Source organism: Poecile atricapillus, chromosome W (genome assembly GCF_030490865.1).
Source record: "Poecile atricapillus isolate bPoeAtr1 chromosome W, bPoeAtr1.hap1, whole genome shotgun sequence".
NCBI lineage: Eukaryota > Metazoa > Chordata > Aves > Passeriformes > Paridae > Poecile > Poecile atricapillus.
The window spans coordinates 54656374-54670740 of record NC_081288.1 but is presented as its reverse complement, the minus strand read 5'-3'; the positions used below and the strand labels follow the sequence as shown (position 1 = coordinate 54670740).

General features: G+C 37.7%; 1 protein-coding gene across 4 annotated transcripts in view; it reads left to right on the top strand.

The window, feature by feature from the left end:
• LOC131592057 (calcium-dependent secretion activator 2-like) overlaps positions 1–14367 on the top strand; it is a 283092-nt gene that overhangs the window by 94500 nt on the left and 174225 nt on the right. The window lies entirely within an intron of this gene.

Genomic DNA, 14367 nt, shown 5'->3' with positions numbered 1-14367 from the left:
GGTACATCTCTGCAGCCAAGGAGATGAGATGGCTCAGCAAGGAATCTTTGCATGATCTGATTGGGGCTGAGCACTTGGATAAAGGGTATGCAGAGTATATGCTACAGGGATCTCCTTTTACAGTGTCACAGCTCACACAGGTTGAGTGATTCTGAGGAATGTGCCATGGTCTGACATTTGCATACCCTCTGATAAATGGCATATGCATGCACATACATTTCTGAGCCTGTGTTTTAATCTTTAAAAGAAATTTGCTGCCATAAATAGATGACAAGTGATTCAGGCTCCTGTTGGACATCCAGTGTCTAGAAGGTTCGCATGTTAGAACTAAATGCTCTTCAATTCAAGCATCCTCTACAAAGCTAATTTTCACATTTCTGCATTGTTGTTTTTGTTGGATAAATTATTTTTCCTGTAAATTACTGAGGCCAAGACAGTCCATTCAACAGTCATATTTAGATTTATGTGTATAATCTCTTGCTAATCAGTAATATAGTTGATATGTAAAAATATTTTATTTACCAGTGTCCGTAGTGATAGAAGTGTAAATTAACAGTTACATAAGGAGGAGAAACCTGAAAAAAGAGGGTATTTTTGCAAGTCTCACAACCAAGCAGTGCAGATGAAGCGTTTAAACTGAGCTCACACATCTTCTTACACTGTCTATAAAATAGTCAACCAGATTACAGCTAAAATGCTTTTCATATATTATGCAGAAGGCTGGTTTGTAGTTATGGGCCATCTTAATATAGGAACAAATTATATGTGTTGTGTAGCATGAAATCATGTATCTGTTACATGATGGAAACATCTGCAGTATGTAACACTTCTGCTGCATCAAATTATGAGCAGTGTTTTGAGTTAAAAGAAATAGAAAGTATTCCTTTTTTTTTTTTTCCCCGTTTGTCCCCTCTTTTTTTCCTTTTGCCTCTAAATTCACATTCATGTAAATCACTAAGCCTCTGGGATATGTGGGTTGGTAATAAGATGAAGAAGCATTGAAGTCTGGGGGAATAATTCTGCTTAATTTTGGGAGGGTTTTATATACAATAGAACATAGAGGCATGGGAGGCAGTTTGGATAAGTCCTCAGGAGGTCATTCAGTCCAGCTTCCTGCTCAAAGCAGGGTCAGCTGTGAGGACAGACCAGGTTACTGAGGGCTTTACCAGGCAGGTCTTAAAACTTCTAAGAATGGAGTGGAGACAGACTGCAAACCTTCTGGGAAACCTGTTCCATTATCTGAAAACATGAAAAAAACTATTTTTTGCCAAGTAGATAACCTGTTACTTATAGTAGAAATTCCATATGGATTCTTCTCTCCTCTGGTGTCTGGTGATTGCTAAGTCTTGCTTTATACATTGCTGTGGGTGATCAAAATCTGCTGTTAGACTGCATTGGGCTAGAGGAACAGAAACAGGTGTGACGTGTAGAACTCTGAACAATTAAACAAGAAAATTGTTCCCTTAGTCTAGAAGTGGTTTTGATGATACATCCACTAGGTTACTGTATCTGTATACTTGAAGGCCTCTTTATTTTGGTTTGTATCTGTATAAAATTTGATGGACCAAAACTGTTTGGCAAATATCAACAATTTCCTGTCTTAAATTCTTGGTCCATAACCCATGGAGACTGAAACATCCCAGTGGCTAATTTTCATCTAATATGGTAGAGCTGTGAGCAGGTCTTTTCTCTTCTTTTACTTGCAAATTAAAGAGAAAATAACCTTGTTGTGGATAAGAAGGGAGAAAGATTGACCACCCTGATGTGTGCAAAGATGACTCAATGGGATTAAGAGAAGTCACTTCTCTTGCTCTTGCTGCTTTTGAGCACTGGAAATTGTAAAATCTCCCATGCAGGTCTCTGAAGTGCACAGTGTTTACCCCGGATTCATGTAAGTATTGGAGGATGGGAAGTGATGAAAATCTACCTCTTCAGGAGCAGATACATGAGCACCTATGTACTTCAAGCTGGAGAGAATGGAAAGGGAAAGGCTTCAAGGCTATACCCTTGTATGGGGTTCTTGCTGTCTGCAGATTTTAGTTTTCTGAGGCAAGGATGAGGTTACTTTGCTAAAGCAAAAATTTTGATTATGTACTCAACAGAGTTGCTTCCAAGAACAATTTTCATATCCTGTTCCTGTGGTCCAGTCAAGCACATAATAGACCAAAGTTATGAGGAGAAGTCTGTTGCAAAGAAAAAGACAACAGTCATACCTAACCGTGCCAAGAAGTGCAGTGTAGACAGCAACCAGTCTCTGATAATATAATACCTTTATTCCTTTGGCAAAATCCCTTATTTCTCATTATAGTTTTAATAATATTTTAGTTTAGGCTGTATCTTATTCCTTTCTATTGACAGTGAATAGAAGATGAGATGAATTTAGACTCGTATTTCAGTCAGCACCAGCAGTTTTCATTCTGCCCTAGAAGCCTCTATCTGTCTTTGTATGGAAATGCTCACTTTCATTTCCCTTTGCTGCAGCTGTTTAGAATACTAGAGACATGCAGATAATGATAATCAATAGTGTCTGGGAGCAGTGAGATAAGTCCAAGTCCAAATAGATGTTAAAATTGTATTTTTGATAGAGGTTTTGATTAGTTTGGCTTCCAGCCTGTGCTTCTAGAAGAGAATCAGATATATGAAATTCTGTATATCTTCCAGCTCTGACAAAGAGCTGCCCTTAAAAGAAAATCTGTACAGTTATAATTTGTGCAGAAAACTGTTCTTTCTTTCCCCCCTTTTTTTTTTTTTTTTAATACCTTTCAGTACTTTGGAAATAGGAAACAGAAAAATGTCTTACAATGTTGATGATAAGAGTAAATTATCCTGCTCCTACAGGGCTGCTAAGCAGACAAGGGTGCTCTGTATAACCGTAGGAGGTATTGTCTGCCAGCCTCCTCCTTGTGTCTTCTTCAGCATTTAGAAACTTTTTTATTTTCAGCAGCTTCTGCTCCCCAGCCTGTTTGAAATGGAGCATTCTCTTCAACTCTTAAACCATTGGTATCGACAGGTTCCTGCAGGTCCACACTGGTTGCCTTTCTCCATCCTTCGTGTGATAGCAGTGAGAGCCAGTGTTCATTCAATAGCAGAAAAACCTAATCAGAAATAAAGTGAACAATAATACATCAACTGTCTTGATGCCTTGAGAGGCTGACCTAGAACAGAGGCTAGACAGAGTTAAGAATAAAGTAGGTGTTTATTGAAAGGCCATAAAGGGTACACCTTGGGCAGTACAAGAGCCTGGCCAGGGCTACACACAATATGAATTTAAAAACGGTCACAAAATGGACCACTGGTCACGAGGTCCCACATTTTTATAATTGTTGGTCCATCTGCATATTGGGGTTAATTGTCCAATCACAACTTCAGGTTATGAAGTCCCATCCTTGTTTTCTCTCTTCAGTCCACTGTTGTTTATGGTTTTGGGCCCGAAACTTGTAACGACGGTCCTTGGTCTCAGTCTAGAAAAGGAATTGTTTTGTCTGCCTACCCTGTGAAGAGAGCTCACTAACACTTCATATGAAGCTCAAAACTACACTGCTAGGTAGCACAGAATATGAAAAATATAAAAGCTAAAACTTAAGTCATCACTCTGACACTGTCAAACAGAATCCACATAGCTATAAGAATATTTTGCATTTTTCTTTGAAGAAGTAACTTTTTTTCACAATCTTAATATACACCAAATGCCTAAATTTGTACGTAGGTAGTGAACGTTAACAAGATGTTCACATTAGGATGCTGAAGACTTCTGTGATCTTGTTTTCAACTTCACAATTCAGAGAAAAGCCAGCAACTGCTGTCAACCACCCACATCTCTTTGTGATTAAAAGATTCAATTTTGTAAATGTTAAGACTTTCACCTGATTTTTATTTACATTGTGTTGCCTCAAGCTGTGTTACATGATAAAGAAATGATTGCCAGTTGTCAGGGACTTAATGAGCTCCTTGACTTGCAGTTGAGATGCTTGGCCAGCCTGTTTCAATTTCTGTGATTTACAGAGATCAAACATGATACTTTTTTCCTTTTTCTTTCTTTCTTTTTTTTTTAAAATTATTCACTGATAAGGAAGGTAATTTTGCAGTAAGTCAAACTGAGAATCAAACTCAGACTGGTTTGTGATCATACGCTATTATTACACCACTTCATCAGTACCAGAATATTTTTTGGGCAGGTAAATTGTAACTCCACACAGAAGTTTATTTTATTTTGAAATTGCCTTTATAGGGTTGCCTTTTTTGACTGATCTAAATCCCCTTCTTGAGTTCCCAGAGGAGAGAACAGTACTTTTCATAATGAAAGAATGCAAATTGCATTCTGTTTTCTAACAAGCAATAAATATTTTTTTAGTATAATGTAACTGTTTTTAAGAAGAATTATTTCTGAAGTGTTTTATACTTGGCAGTTTTGGGAATCAACCAAAAACTAATTCTTTTGGAAACAGCTTTAGATGGTACTTTGCTACAAGATATAACTATCTGCTTGAAATCCTTGTATTCTGTCTGATCCTTGGTTATCTTCAGCTGTTGCAAGATATAACTGTATAAGTGTCTAATATTGATAACAATGGATTATATTGTATCTTCCATAATAAATATTTTTATTTTTAATTCTAAGACTAATTTCTGTCAAGAATTTCTTCTCACTGAAGTCTGCTTGTGGTGTTCAGTACACTTGGAGTCTTTCACCCAGCACTTTTCTGAAGTCCAGTTAATTATGCATTTTTGGAAATAAGTCAGATTAAGGGCAGTTTACTTTGCAGCAAGGCCTTTTTGACTTTTGCATGTTTTTACTTCTGATCCTTTCCTTGGTAAAATAATGAGAAATAATGCGGTTATTTCACAAATCACAGAATTTCCCATGCTTCTGGATATTTTCTGTACAAACTTTCATACCCTATATAATTTATGAGGACAACTGTGAGTTTATGAAGCACAAAGAATAATATCTTTGTAGAGAAAGTTTCAGTGTAGTGTTGATAATCTTCTTGAAGTTATTAAACAAGTAATAAGATTGTTTAGTTTTTAGACCAAAATTTAAACATTCATTAATTCTTTAAGTTGAGACCTGGCACAGGAAGAAAAAAAAATTGATTTGGACTGTATATGCTAGAACACATAAATATGTATATCTGAGGTTTTTGAGTCACAAGAAAAGACACTGACTCTGTGGGCTGCTATAATGTGACCAGGGCTTCTGTTAAGCCCCATGGTCACCAATAACTGTCATTCCTTACTTCATGCACGATTATACCTTATACAACCAAGTAACCTGTGAAAAATATCGGCAAGGTCCATTGCTGTACATCAGGTGCTGTACATGTACAGAGCTCAAAATGTCCTTTCACCTGGCCCAAGATATTCCTTTTGCCCTTTAAAAAAACTTAAATCGCACGCCACAGTCGCATTCTCATCAGCTGCTTTACACAGGAGATCTGCTACTTTCAGGCCTTTCCTGCTGAGAGTTTACTGCTGGGTGGCTGATGCACTGCCCCAGCATGGGGCAGGGGTTTTTTGCTCTTTAGATAAAAGGCAGTTTTGCAGACACTGCAGAGTGGTTGCAGACAGGGCAGGAGGGTAGAAGCTGTCATGTCTCTCAGTGGGCAGAAAGGACTGCAGCAGTATGAGAGATAGAAGAAAAGCAGTGATTTTGTGGGACTGTGGGAAGCTGTAGAGTTATAATTAGTATTCAAGTGTTGACTGGATTTTTATATGCTACATGTGAGTCTAGAAAGTTTCTGCTCATTGTCATGGGATAATGGTGATGGCCTCCCTGACAGAACAGGTCAGTACTTTAAAATTGTCCTATGTGTCTATCAACCTGAAAAGTGTTTCATGCCTTTTATAGCAGAAAAATTCAAATAAGCACACTTCAAGCTTATTCACACATCTGCTTTTAGTTTCTAGCACCTGTAAATACCAGAATATATCTTCCTCTAAGCTGTCCTCCCCCCAAAAAAAAGTTTTGCTTTCTGACTGATTTTACTCTCTTCAATGGGAAGAAAGATCTGCAACTGTTTTTTTCTTAAACAGAATAATTCAAATCAAATATTTCAGTGAAGAAATAAATTGTCATTTCCTACAGGATTTTGGATGTTGCCTTTTATTCATCAGATGTCACTCTTGATTACATGCTAATAGGACTTTAATATGAAGTTATTTCAGTAGTTACATTTTCTTCTTTTTTTTTTTCTTTTTTTTTCTTTCTGAGGTGTTTCATTGGTATTTTACCTCTCTTCAAGAGGTTTGGAAAGGTCTTGCTCAAGACAAAAAATTTAGTGCCTTGGGGAATAGTGCTGCAACCTCAACTATTCCTCCCAAGATTACTTCTGTAATCTTCTGGTAAGAAATTCAGAGCTAAAATGAATGGTGTTTGTCAGGCCAGTTTGGATTTTCAGCTTAATAACATGAGTTCTGATGAAAAAGGAAGTCTTGTAACCCCAGGTACTTCAGTTCTGTTTGCATGCAGGAATGGTATTTAAATAGGATGGAGGGGAGAGTGTTTTAGGTCCTGTAAACAAACGTTTTTTTCTATAATTGCAGAGTTTACTTTGGGGAAAAAGTCTCTGATTGACCCAGAGGTTGTTGATTTGTTCTCATTTCCTCTAATGATAGAAGAATGATGGAAAGAATATTAAAACATCCACAGAAAAGCAAGTTACCTTTTTACCATGCTTAAGTTTTTGACTCTGAACAACGTTTAGGAACCATGCTAGCTACATAATGAAGTACTTTTAATTATTATATTTGTAGCTAAAGCAATACTGAGAAAATACCAGGGAGGAATGGTGTGTTGGCAGCATTAATACATTTTCAGTAGTTGAGTAGCTGTATCCTTTTTATTCAGCTATTAGACAAGGAAAATTTGCTTTGACATTCAAATACAAAGAAAAACAAGTGGATCTTCTGAAACCCATGAAACTATTCAAAGCTTTATATGTCCAGTATAATCATTAAGAAAAAACTCTGAAATATAGTTTTGCACTTTTAACACAAAATTTACGTGTGGATTTTTCTATCATAGAGCTCTTTATGCAAATGTGGCTTCTGTTTGGCATCTGCATGAGGGAATTGGACATTTAGGGTCTCTAGTAGACAGAGAGAGTATCAGCAGTCATAGACTAGTGTGCTGTGTTGTCTGAGTCGGCATCCTCATAGGCCTGTTCTCCTGTGCATCACCTCTCTTGTCATGGGAGGCCTGACTGGGAATCAGCAGAGAAGCTGAGGATCACTCACCCATCTACCCTGCTCTGTCTTATGCCTTCTCTCAGGATGGAGAAGCCACTGGGATTTTGGCTGCTGATGTTTCTTTCAAGCTGCTTTGTTTTCCAGGGCTGTCTTTGGCATTCAGTGATTGAAGGAACAGCAGTAGAAAGGCTGTGTTAGCACAAAGAAATAAGGAAGTTGTTTTGGGCTTTGCTAAAGGAGATCCTTTTAAGCTTTTAATTTTACCTTGCCTGTGGTTCTTCCCCTAAATACTCTTTTGGAGCTTTAATGAAATAATTACTGGTGTTTTGACATTCTCTTGAGTTCTAGATCCAAGGGAGTTAAACTTGCCTGAACACTCAAAGCCAAATATATCCAGAATTTAATATATCCTTGCACTTATATTAAAATCACCAGTCCATTTGACTCATCATGTTTTATATTACCAGATGAGAATAAAATTTGTACTTTGGTATTAAGGAATAAAAATAAATCTTTTCTACCAAAGGCTGTTGTATTATTAACTTTCTTTATTTTATTTTTAACCTTTTTTGAGGAGAGACTCTGTGTCTTCAGGTAGGTGAATACAAAGCAAATCATTTTTACAGCCACATTTCCAGACTGATGATTAAGTTTATTAATGGGTCTGACTGCTAGCTTATATGTGCATTTCAATGAATCCCTGTAAGCAAGCTGAATAAGTTAATGGCCCTTAGCATGAATTTGTCACCTTCTTATGGTATGATAGTATTCTGTATTTCCTCTTTATCAATTTGAAGTAAAGAAGTTTTGCTTACACAATCACTTGTTTCTCTGCAGCATTTATCATCCTGAGGTGTCTTCAGCAGCCAGTGTGAGGCTACTCCTGTGGCAAAGCCACAGGAAAAGAATGACCCTGTTTCTGTATCTCTCTGCCTCACTGGTAGTGATTTTTTTGTTTTGAAGCTTAGCTGGTTTTTTACCCCATTTTTGGAGTTTTTGAGGGAGAACCCTCTTAGCTCTTCCTTCTTCAGAGGAAGTTTTTTTGCAACTAGCTGCCAGTAGAAAGATCCTTAGGGGTTCCTGCACCCCAGTCACTACAGAGGCAAAGATGCAGGTGAATGTGGAAATGAGCTCACTCTCTCTCTCTCACTCTCTCTCTCTCTCTCCCTCTCTCCCTCTCTCTCTCTCTCTTTATAAATATATATATATATATTATAGATATATATTTTGGCCATAAACTTAATATCAGGAGGAACTTTATGTTGAGTGGCAGACTGTTGGAAAAGGCTGTTCAGGGAGGTCCCACCTGGGACACTTCAGGTTTGACTCTCCCTTGGCAGGGAGGTTGGACTAGTTGATTTCCAGAGGTCCCCTCCAACCCTTCTTATTCTGTGATTCTGTGATATTTTAAATAGAAATGTAATAGCACCTCCATTACACAGGATGGACTGCCCTATGCAAGAGTAATTGTTTATGTAAAATGGCTGAGAAATCTACAGCTCTCTTTGAATGAGCTATAATTTATGTGTTTATTTCTTTGTCCTCTAGGAAGGTATTTTTCTGCCTGTCCTAAAAATGAGAGAACTCTGGGGACGCTTTTTGGCTGTCTTCTCTGCTGAGGTTGTCCTGATCCCTAGAATCTAAACCTCTAAATCTCATAAGCTTTCAGGCTGTCCATCCAGATACCTTCTCACCTTGAAATCGAATTGATTCCCAACAGAAGAACCATCATGCAGGGAGATGCTGCTTGTCCTTTCATTTATTGCCATACTTTGTATTACAAGCCTCAAGGATAGTTGTTCAGATTCAGTCTGGTGTCTGTGCCGAAGCTGTCTGATTTGTGATTAGATGTTCATCATTTCAAACTTCTGAAATATTTACAGGGAAGTAAGTGCCCACTTCTCTCTCTAGCTCTTCTATAGTTAGGTGAATTGTCTTCATTTTAGTGATATAGGCATTATGTAAAAATTCTCAGGCCAACTAAAATAACCTTGGTCAGTAACATGAGTAGAGATTTTAAAAAAATAAAAAAAATTGCCATCAGACTGAAAGTTTGCAGCCTACTGGCAAAAAGTAAGAGAAGAGTAAAAATAGGATTTATCTGTACTTCTTCCTTATAGGAATCTGTTTCTTGAGATAATGAATAAATAAATTGACTTCCAGACATTTTAGCTATAAACAGGAAAATTCTGAATTAAAATTGAGGCTACATATTTAATAGAAATGTCAACTTCTAGCTGATGTTGAAAGGAGGTGTTGTATGGTAGGCACTCTGGGGCTGTGACAGGAGAAATACCCCTTTGTAAATGATGTAAGGGAGGAGCTTACATCCGGTATCACCTCTGAATAATCTGTCTTCCTAACTGGTCATGCAGTGCCAAGGCTTTTTTAATGTGGGAACACTAAACTTCCTGTAAAAGAGAGAAAATAGTACTGAACATGCCTGACAGAGCCTCCAAGGTATACACAATTTCTGGAGAAGCTCTGTGTTATTCCTAGGAGCACTGTAAACTCATGTTCCAGTCAATCTGACAATAGTCTTCTCACTGTACTGTCTTTTCTCAGGAGGCTGGAGACAGCAGAATCTTGCCTGAAACACCTATGCCTCCTGTGGGAAACTTTCTGAATGATATTCCATTTTTGCCATACTGGAGCAATTACTTTGCCTTAAAGATGGCTAGCAGACTTTCTGTAACTGCTGTTTTCACAGGTTTGATGTTTGCAATTTCCATGTTTCCAGGAGAATAGAAGCTGGAAGTTTGTAACTTCTAACAGCAGGAGAAAGGCTTCCTGTCTCTCTGCAGTTGTTCTAGAAAACTGGTTCAGGACCCTGGCTGTAGAAGTGGCTGAGTTGTGTTGTGGAATAGAATGTGTTAGACGCTTCAGGTTGTGGGGTGGGACCAGAAGAAAGACAAAGCAAAGTGTTATTTGTGGACTTCACTCTGTCCTGGACAAAGGCACCCATCTGCTGGCCAAACCTTTATACTTGCTTGCAGCCTGGATCTGTGATGGTACAAAGATTTCTGAAGCCCTTTTAGCCTTCCATCTACTGCCCCTTAATCTGTGCAAGCACCAGTGACATGACCTTGACATCAAAGCTGACTGTAAGGCTCTGATAACAAAGATGGCCCAGGATGACACATCCAACGTGACAAGAAAGCAAAGACGCAATTGTGGACAGGATTGCTAACCTAACATGGAGGATTTAAAACTAGATTTATCGACTGGAGAGCCTTAAACTGTTGTCTTTTGTGTGTCTCTCCATAGATCAGAACCTTCATAGGTAGCAAAGTCAAATTCTCATGGTGAAACAGAAATCTGAAGTTTTCCTTCTTGTACATTAACCTCTGGATTAAATCTATTCTTCAGTCCTTACTCAACTATTTGGGATTTTTTTATTTTGTGGATAGGTATCTATAAATCACACCAGCACTGACTCCTAGGAACAGGTGGAAATACAGAACATTCTCCATTTTTTGTTATAGATTAGAACAGAAAGGGAGAAAACTTGATTCCATTTCTGCTATCTTCTAGCTTCTCCACATCATATTTACAGAAAGTTGTCAGCCTGAATTCTGTCTAGTTAAGTCAACAATATTTAATTATTTGGAAAAAAAAAAGTGACATGACATTCAAGGTGCTTTTGCTTACTTAATGCAATTCTCATCAATATTTCTTGCCCTAGTTGCGTGTATTCCCTTTGGTTTCAACACCCCAAAGAAATTCTTACCAGTGATAAATAAGGCAAGAAAACATTCTGCATAATATTTTTGGAGAGTGAGTAGGGTAAGCAGAAGGAGAGGGGATTTCCTTATGAAGCAAGTATGACTTCAGGAAAACAGAAAACACTGAGCCACTTTAGGACATAAATATGCATATACCAACAATGTTTGCATGCTAATCTTTCGCTTGTCTTGGATATGGTAATCTCTGTGCAGGTGGTGGGAGAGGAGGAGGGTGGAACACTTTTTCTAAGGAGGATCAGGACATGAGTCATAACTCATTTAAGGCCCATCATTTCCTGCCTAGGGTGGGTGTGGGAGGGTATTCCCTAGGAAGAACCTGAAACTAAGTTGTATTTAAGGTGACAGCCAGTATCTATTTCAGCAGGGTCCGGGGGAAGGTGAGAGAGAGAATAAAAACACCCATTTCTTTGATCATGTTACTCACCAGAGATTACCAGTGCAGCTGGGACTTCCACAGTATTCATGGTAGGCGTACAGATAACTGCTTTAAATAACTCTGGAGGCTTTTCCGTCTCTCCATTGATTACCTAGGGACCCTACACTTCTGACTTAAAAGATACTTTATTTAGATGGTTCAATAGGCTCTGTAAATAGCTTTTTGCCCTGCCTAGCTATAGGAAGAATACCCATACAAATAAGAAGACAAAGACTTGAGTGACAGAAAAGTATAATTTAAGATATTTTGCGTGTGGATAGTCATAATTTTGTGGTGGCAAAGTTGGACTGGAAGATATTTTCATAGTTAGCAATAACTTAAGATTTTGGCATTTACAGTGTGGAAGAGAGCACTGTGATGAGTGTGAAAAGTCTGTCTTGATGGTATCCCTGAACTCTAATATGCAGATGTGAAAACCAAGATACAGTTAGATAAAAAATGTTTACAGTATGGCATATTGCAGACCTATATTTCTCATTTCTGTTAATAAAAAAAAAAAATGCTTTGCATGCATGTCCTGGATTTATCTGGAGGATGTATTCTTAGTATTTATTGTGACTAAATCTGTAAATAGTAAGAGCCTGTCACTATTATCCTTCCTTCTGTCACAGCATAATGTGCTTTCCTTGTGTTTTCGTTCTGTCTAGCAGTTGTGGCCAAACATTATAGTTTCAACCAATAAGAAGTGCAAACCTGGGTTTTGTCAACTGATCTGTTGCGTTGCAAATTCCAAGAGAAAGAGAGGCAGAAAATTTAATTGTTTGCAGTGGCACTTCTGACCTGTGCTAACATCTTTTTCCTCCTCTATAATCCCCTACTGATTCACTAATTTGAATCCTAATGTGATTCTAATCACATCTAATTCTGCAGTTCAGTATTTATGTTTGTTATTTAAAAACAGTGCTGCTCTAGACACCCAGTGGTCTGACTCCTCATCACCCCATGATACTGTTTTCTGAATGACAAGCTCTGTCGTAAATATCCTATATCTTAATACTTCTTCTGAGTGAATATCCTATATCTTAATGAATACTAAGTAGCAGTATTCTTATGGTACAGTCGTGATGTTTTCAAAGGAGGCTTTGGATAAAGGTTTCTTATGTTTCCCTTTTGATTGGTTCCTAGGCAGTTTAAATGTTATTTCTATGTGGTTCATTCTGTTTAGGAGAATTGTTGCATGTTTATTCAATATATAGTGTCCTGGAAAAGGCAGTGTAAGGGAAACCTCTGACTTTACAGATGCGATGAAAATGTTTTGTCTACTCTAATGTTGCTTGAGCTGCAGAGAACTCCAGGAGGATCTCACAAAACTGCATGGGCAGAAGTGTGACAAGATGTGATTTCATGTAGCTCTAATGTAGCTAAGCTAAGGTGCTACATCAGAGGAGAAATAAACCAGTGCATGTCCAGAAGGTCCTGAACTGAGCACGGGCAATTACAACTCAGAAAGACACTTTGGTTTCCCTGTGGTGAAATCCTTAGTTCTTTATACAACAGTACTATCATTTTCCTGCTATATATAACCTTCTTATGCCCTTTCATTCAGTACTGTGTGCAGCTTTGTCCTCCTACTCTGAAGGATATGGGGGAGGTCAGTGAGGATGGCATTGAAAATCACAGAATGGGAGCCTTTTGCAGAGAGACTAAAAGGGCTGAAACTTCTCAGTCTGCAGCTGAGAAGGTTGAAAGGGAGGAGTATGGTTGAAGTTTACAAAGTTATGAAGGTAGTGGGTAAGGTGAATGTGTACCTTTACTCGATAAATGCCACATCACCAGAGACTGGGACGCACAAGGAAATTTGGAGGAGATTGAAAATGGAAACAATGCTTCTGTATATGACTTTTGGAGAACTTCCTGAACCTTTTGTCATGGGAAGTGATGAGGGCAGAGGTTCAAAATGGATTAGACAAGTTGCTGGAGAGCAGGTTCATTACTTGACATTAATAGGATTTTGCCTGGTTGTACCTTTTAACATGCCACACATTTTCTCAGGGTCCACAACTATCAGAGATGTTTGCTTCTGCTGTCCCTGTCACACCCACAATTCTGGTCTATATGGACCAAATTCAGGGGGAGTAAAATGTTGTCATTTTATTTTTCAAATTTGTTTTTATTTGGGCTTTTTTCCACCTTTCAGAATCTGCTGGTAGTAATGTCCAAGTATTATAATGATTCCGAGGCTAAGTAAAGAGTCTGTAATACTTAGAGAAATGCTACCTAAAGATCATTAAGTGTCTAAGTATATGCTGTCTGATTTTTCACTCCTTGTTGCCTAAACAGACTGCTGTGAATAAATAAATACTTAAAATATCTGTATCTAGGTCAGAGTATCTTTATCACTGAATGCCCACATTTCATAATTGACAGCTTCTGTGAACCAAATAAAACATCAGCTTTTATCTTTGCATTAAGTCAGCGTTAAAACTAGTAGCAGATTCAGTACGGAGGTGGTGATTTTCTTTGTAAATATGAGATCTTAGCAGACTTTCTTCAAATGGTGTTATCCCAATACCTAGGCAAAATAGTTACATGTGTGCATCACTGAATTCTGTTTATTTGTTTATATATTACTTGTCCTGATTTTTTCAAGACAAGAAACAGATCTCAACTCTTGGAATTTATGTTATCAGAACACCAACAGTCATATAAAATAAAAATTATATTTTTTTTTATTTGGGCAGTTATTGCAGAGCAATAATATGGCCATGTTGTGAAAGGACCATGCCTATAAATTAGTGAAAATCCTGGTTGGGAAGCTCTTGTTTCTTTTCAGCTCACACAGACAAAAATGGTTCCGGGGTCTGTTCAAATCCAAATAGACCAACAAAAACCTCATTCTTAACTGTGCAAAGACATTTACATTTCTTTTCCAAGTGTCCTGTTCACAAAATATCAGTTCAACTCTGTAGATCAAAATATGCAATAAAATATTGAAGAGTAAATTTTAATTTGGTCTAGAATACATTTTGAACATTGATTAATTTATTTTTTAGTTTT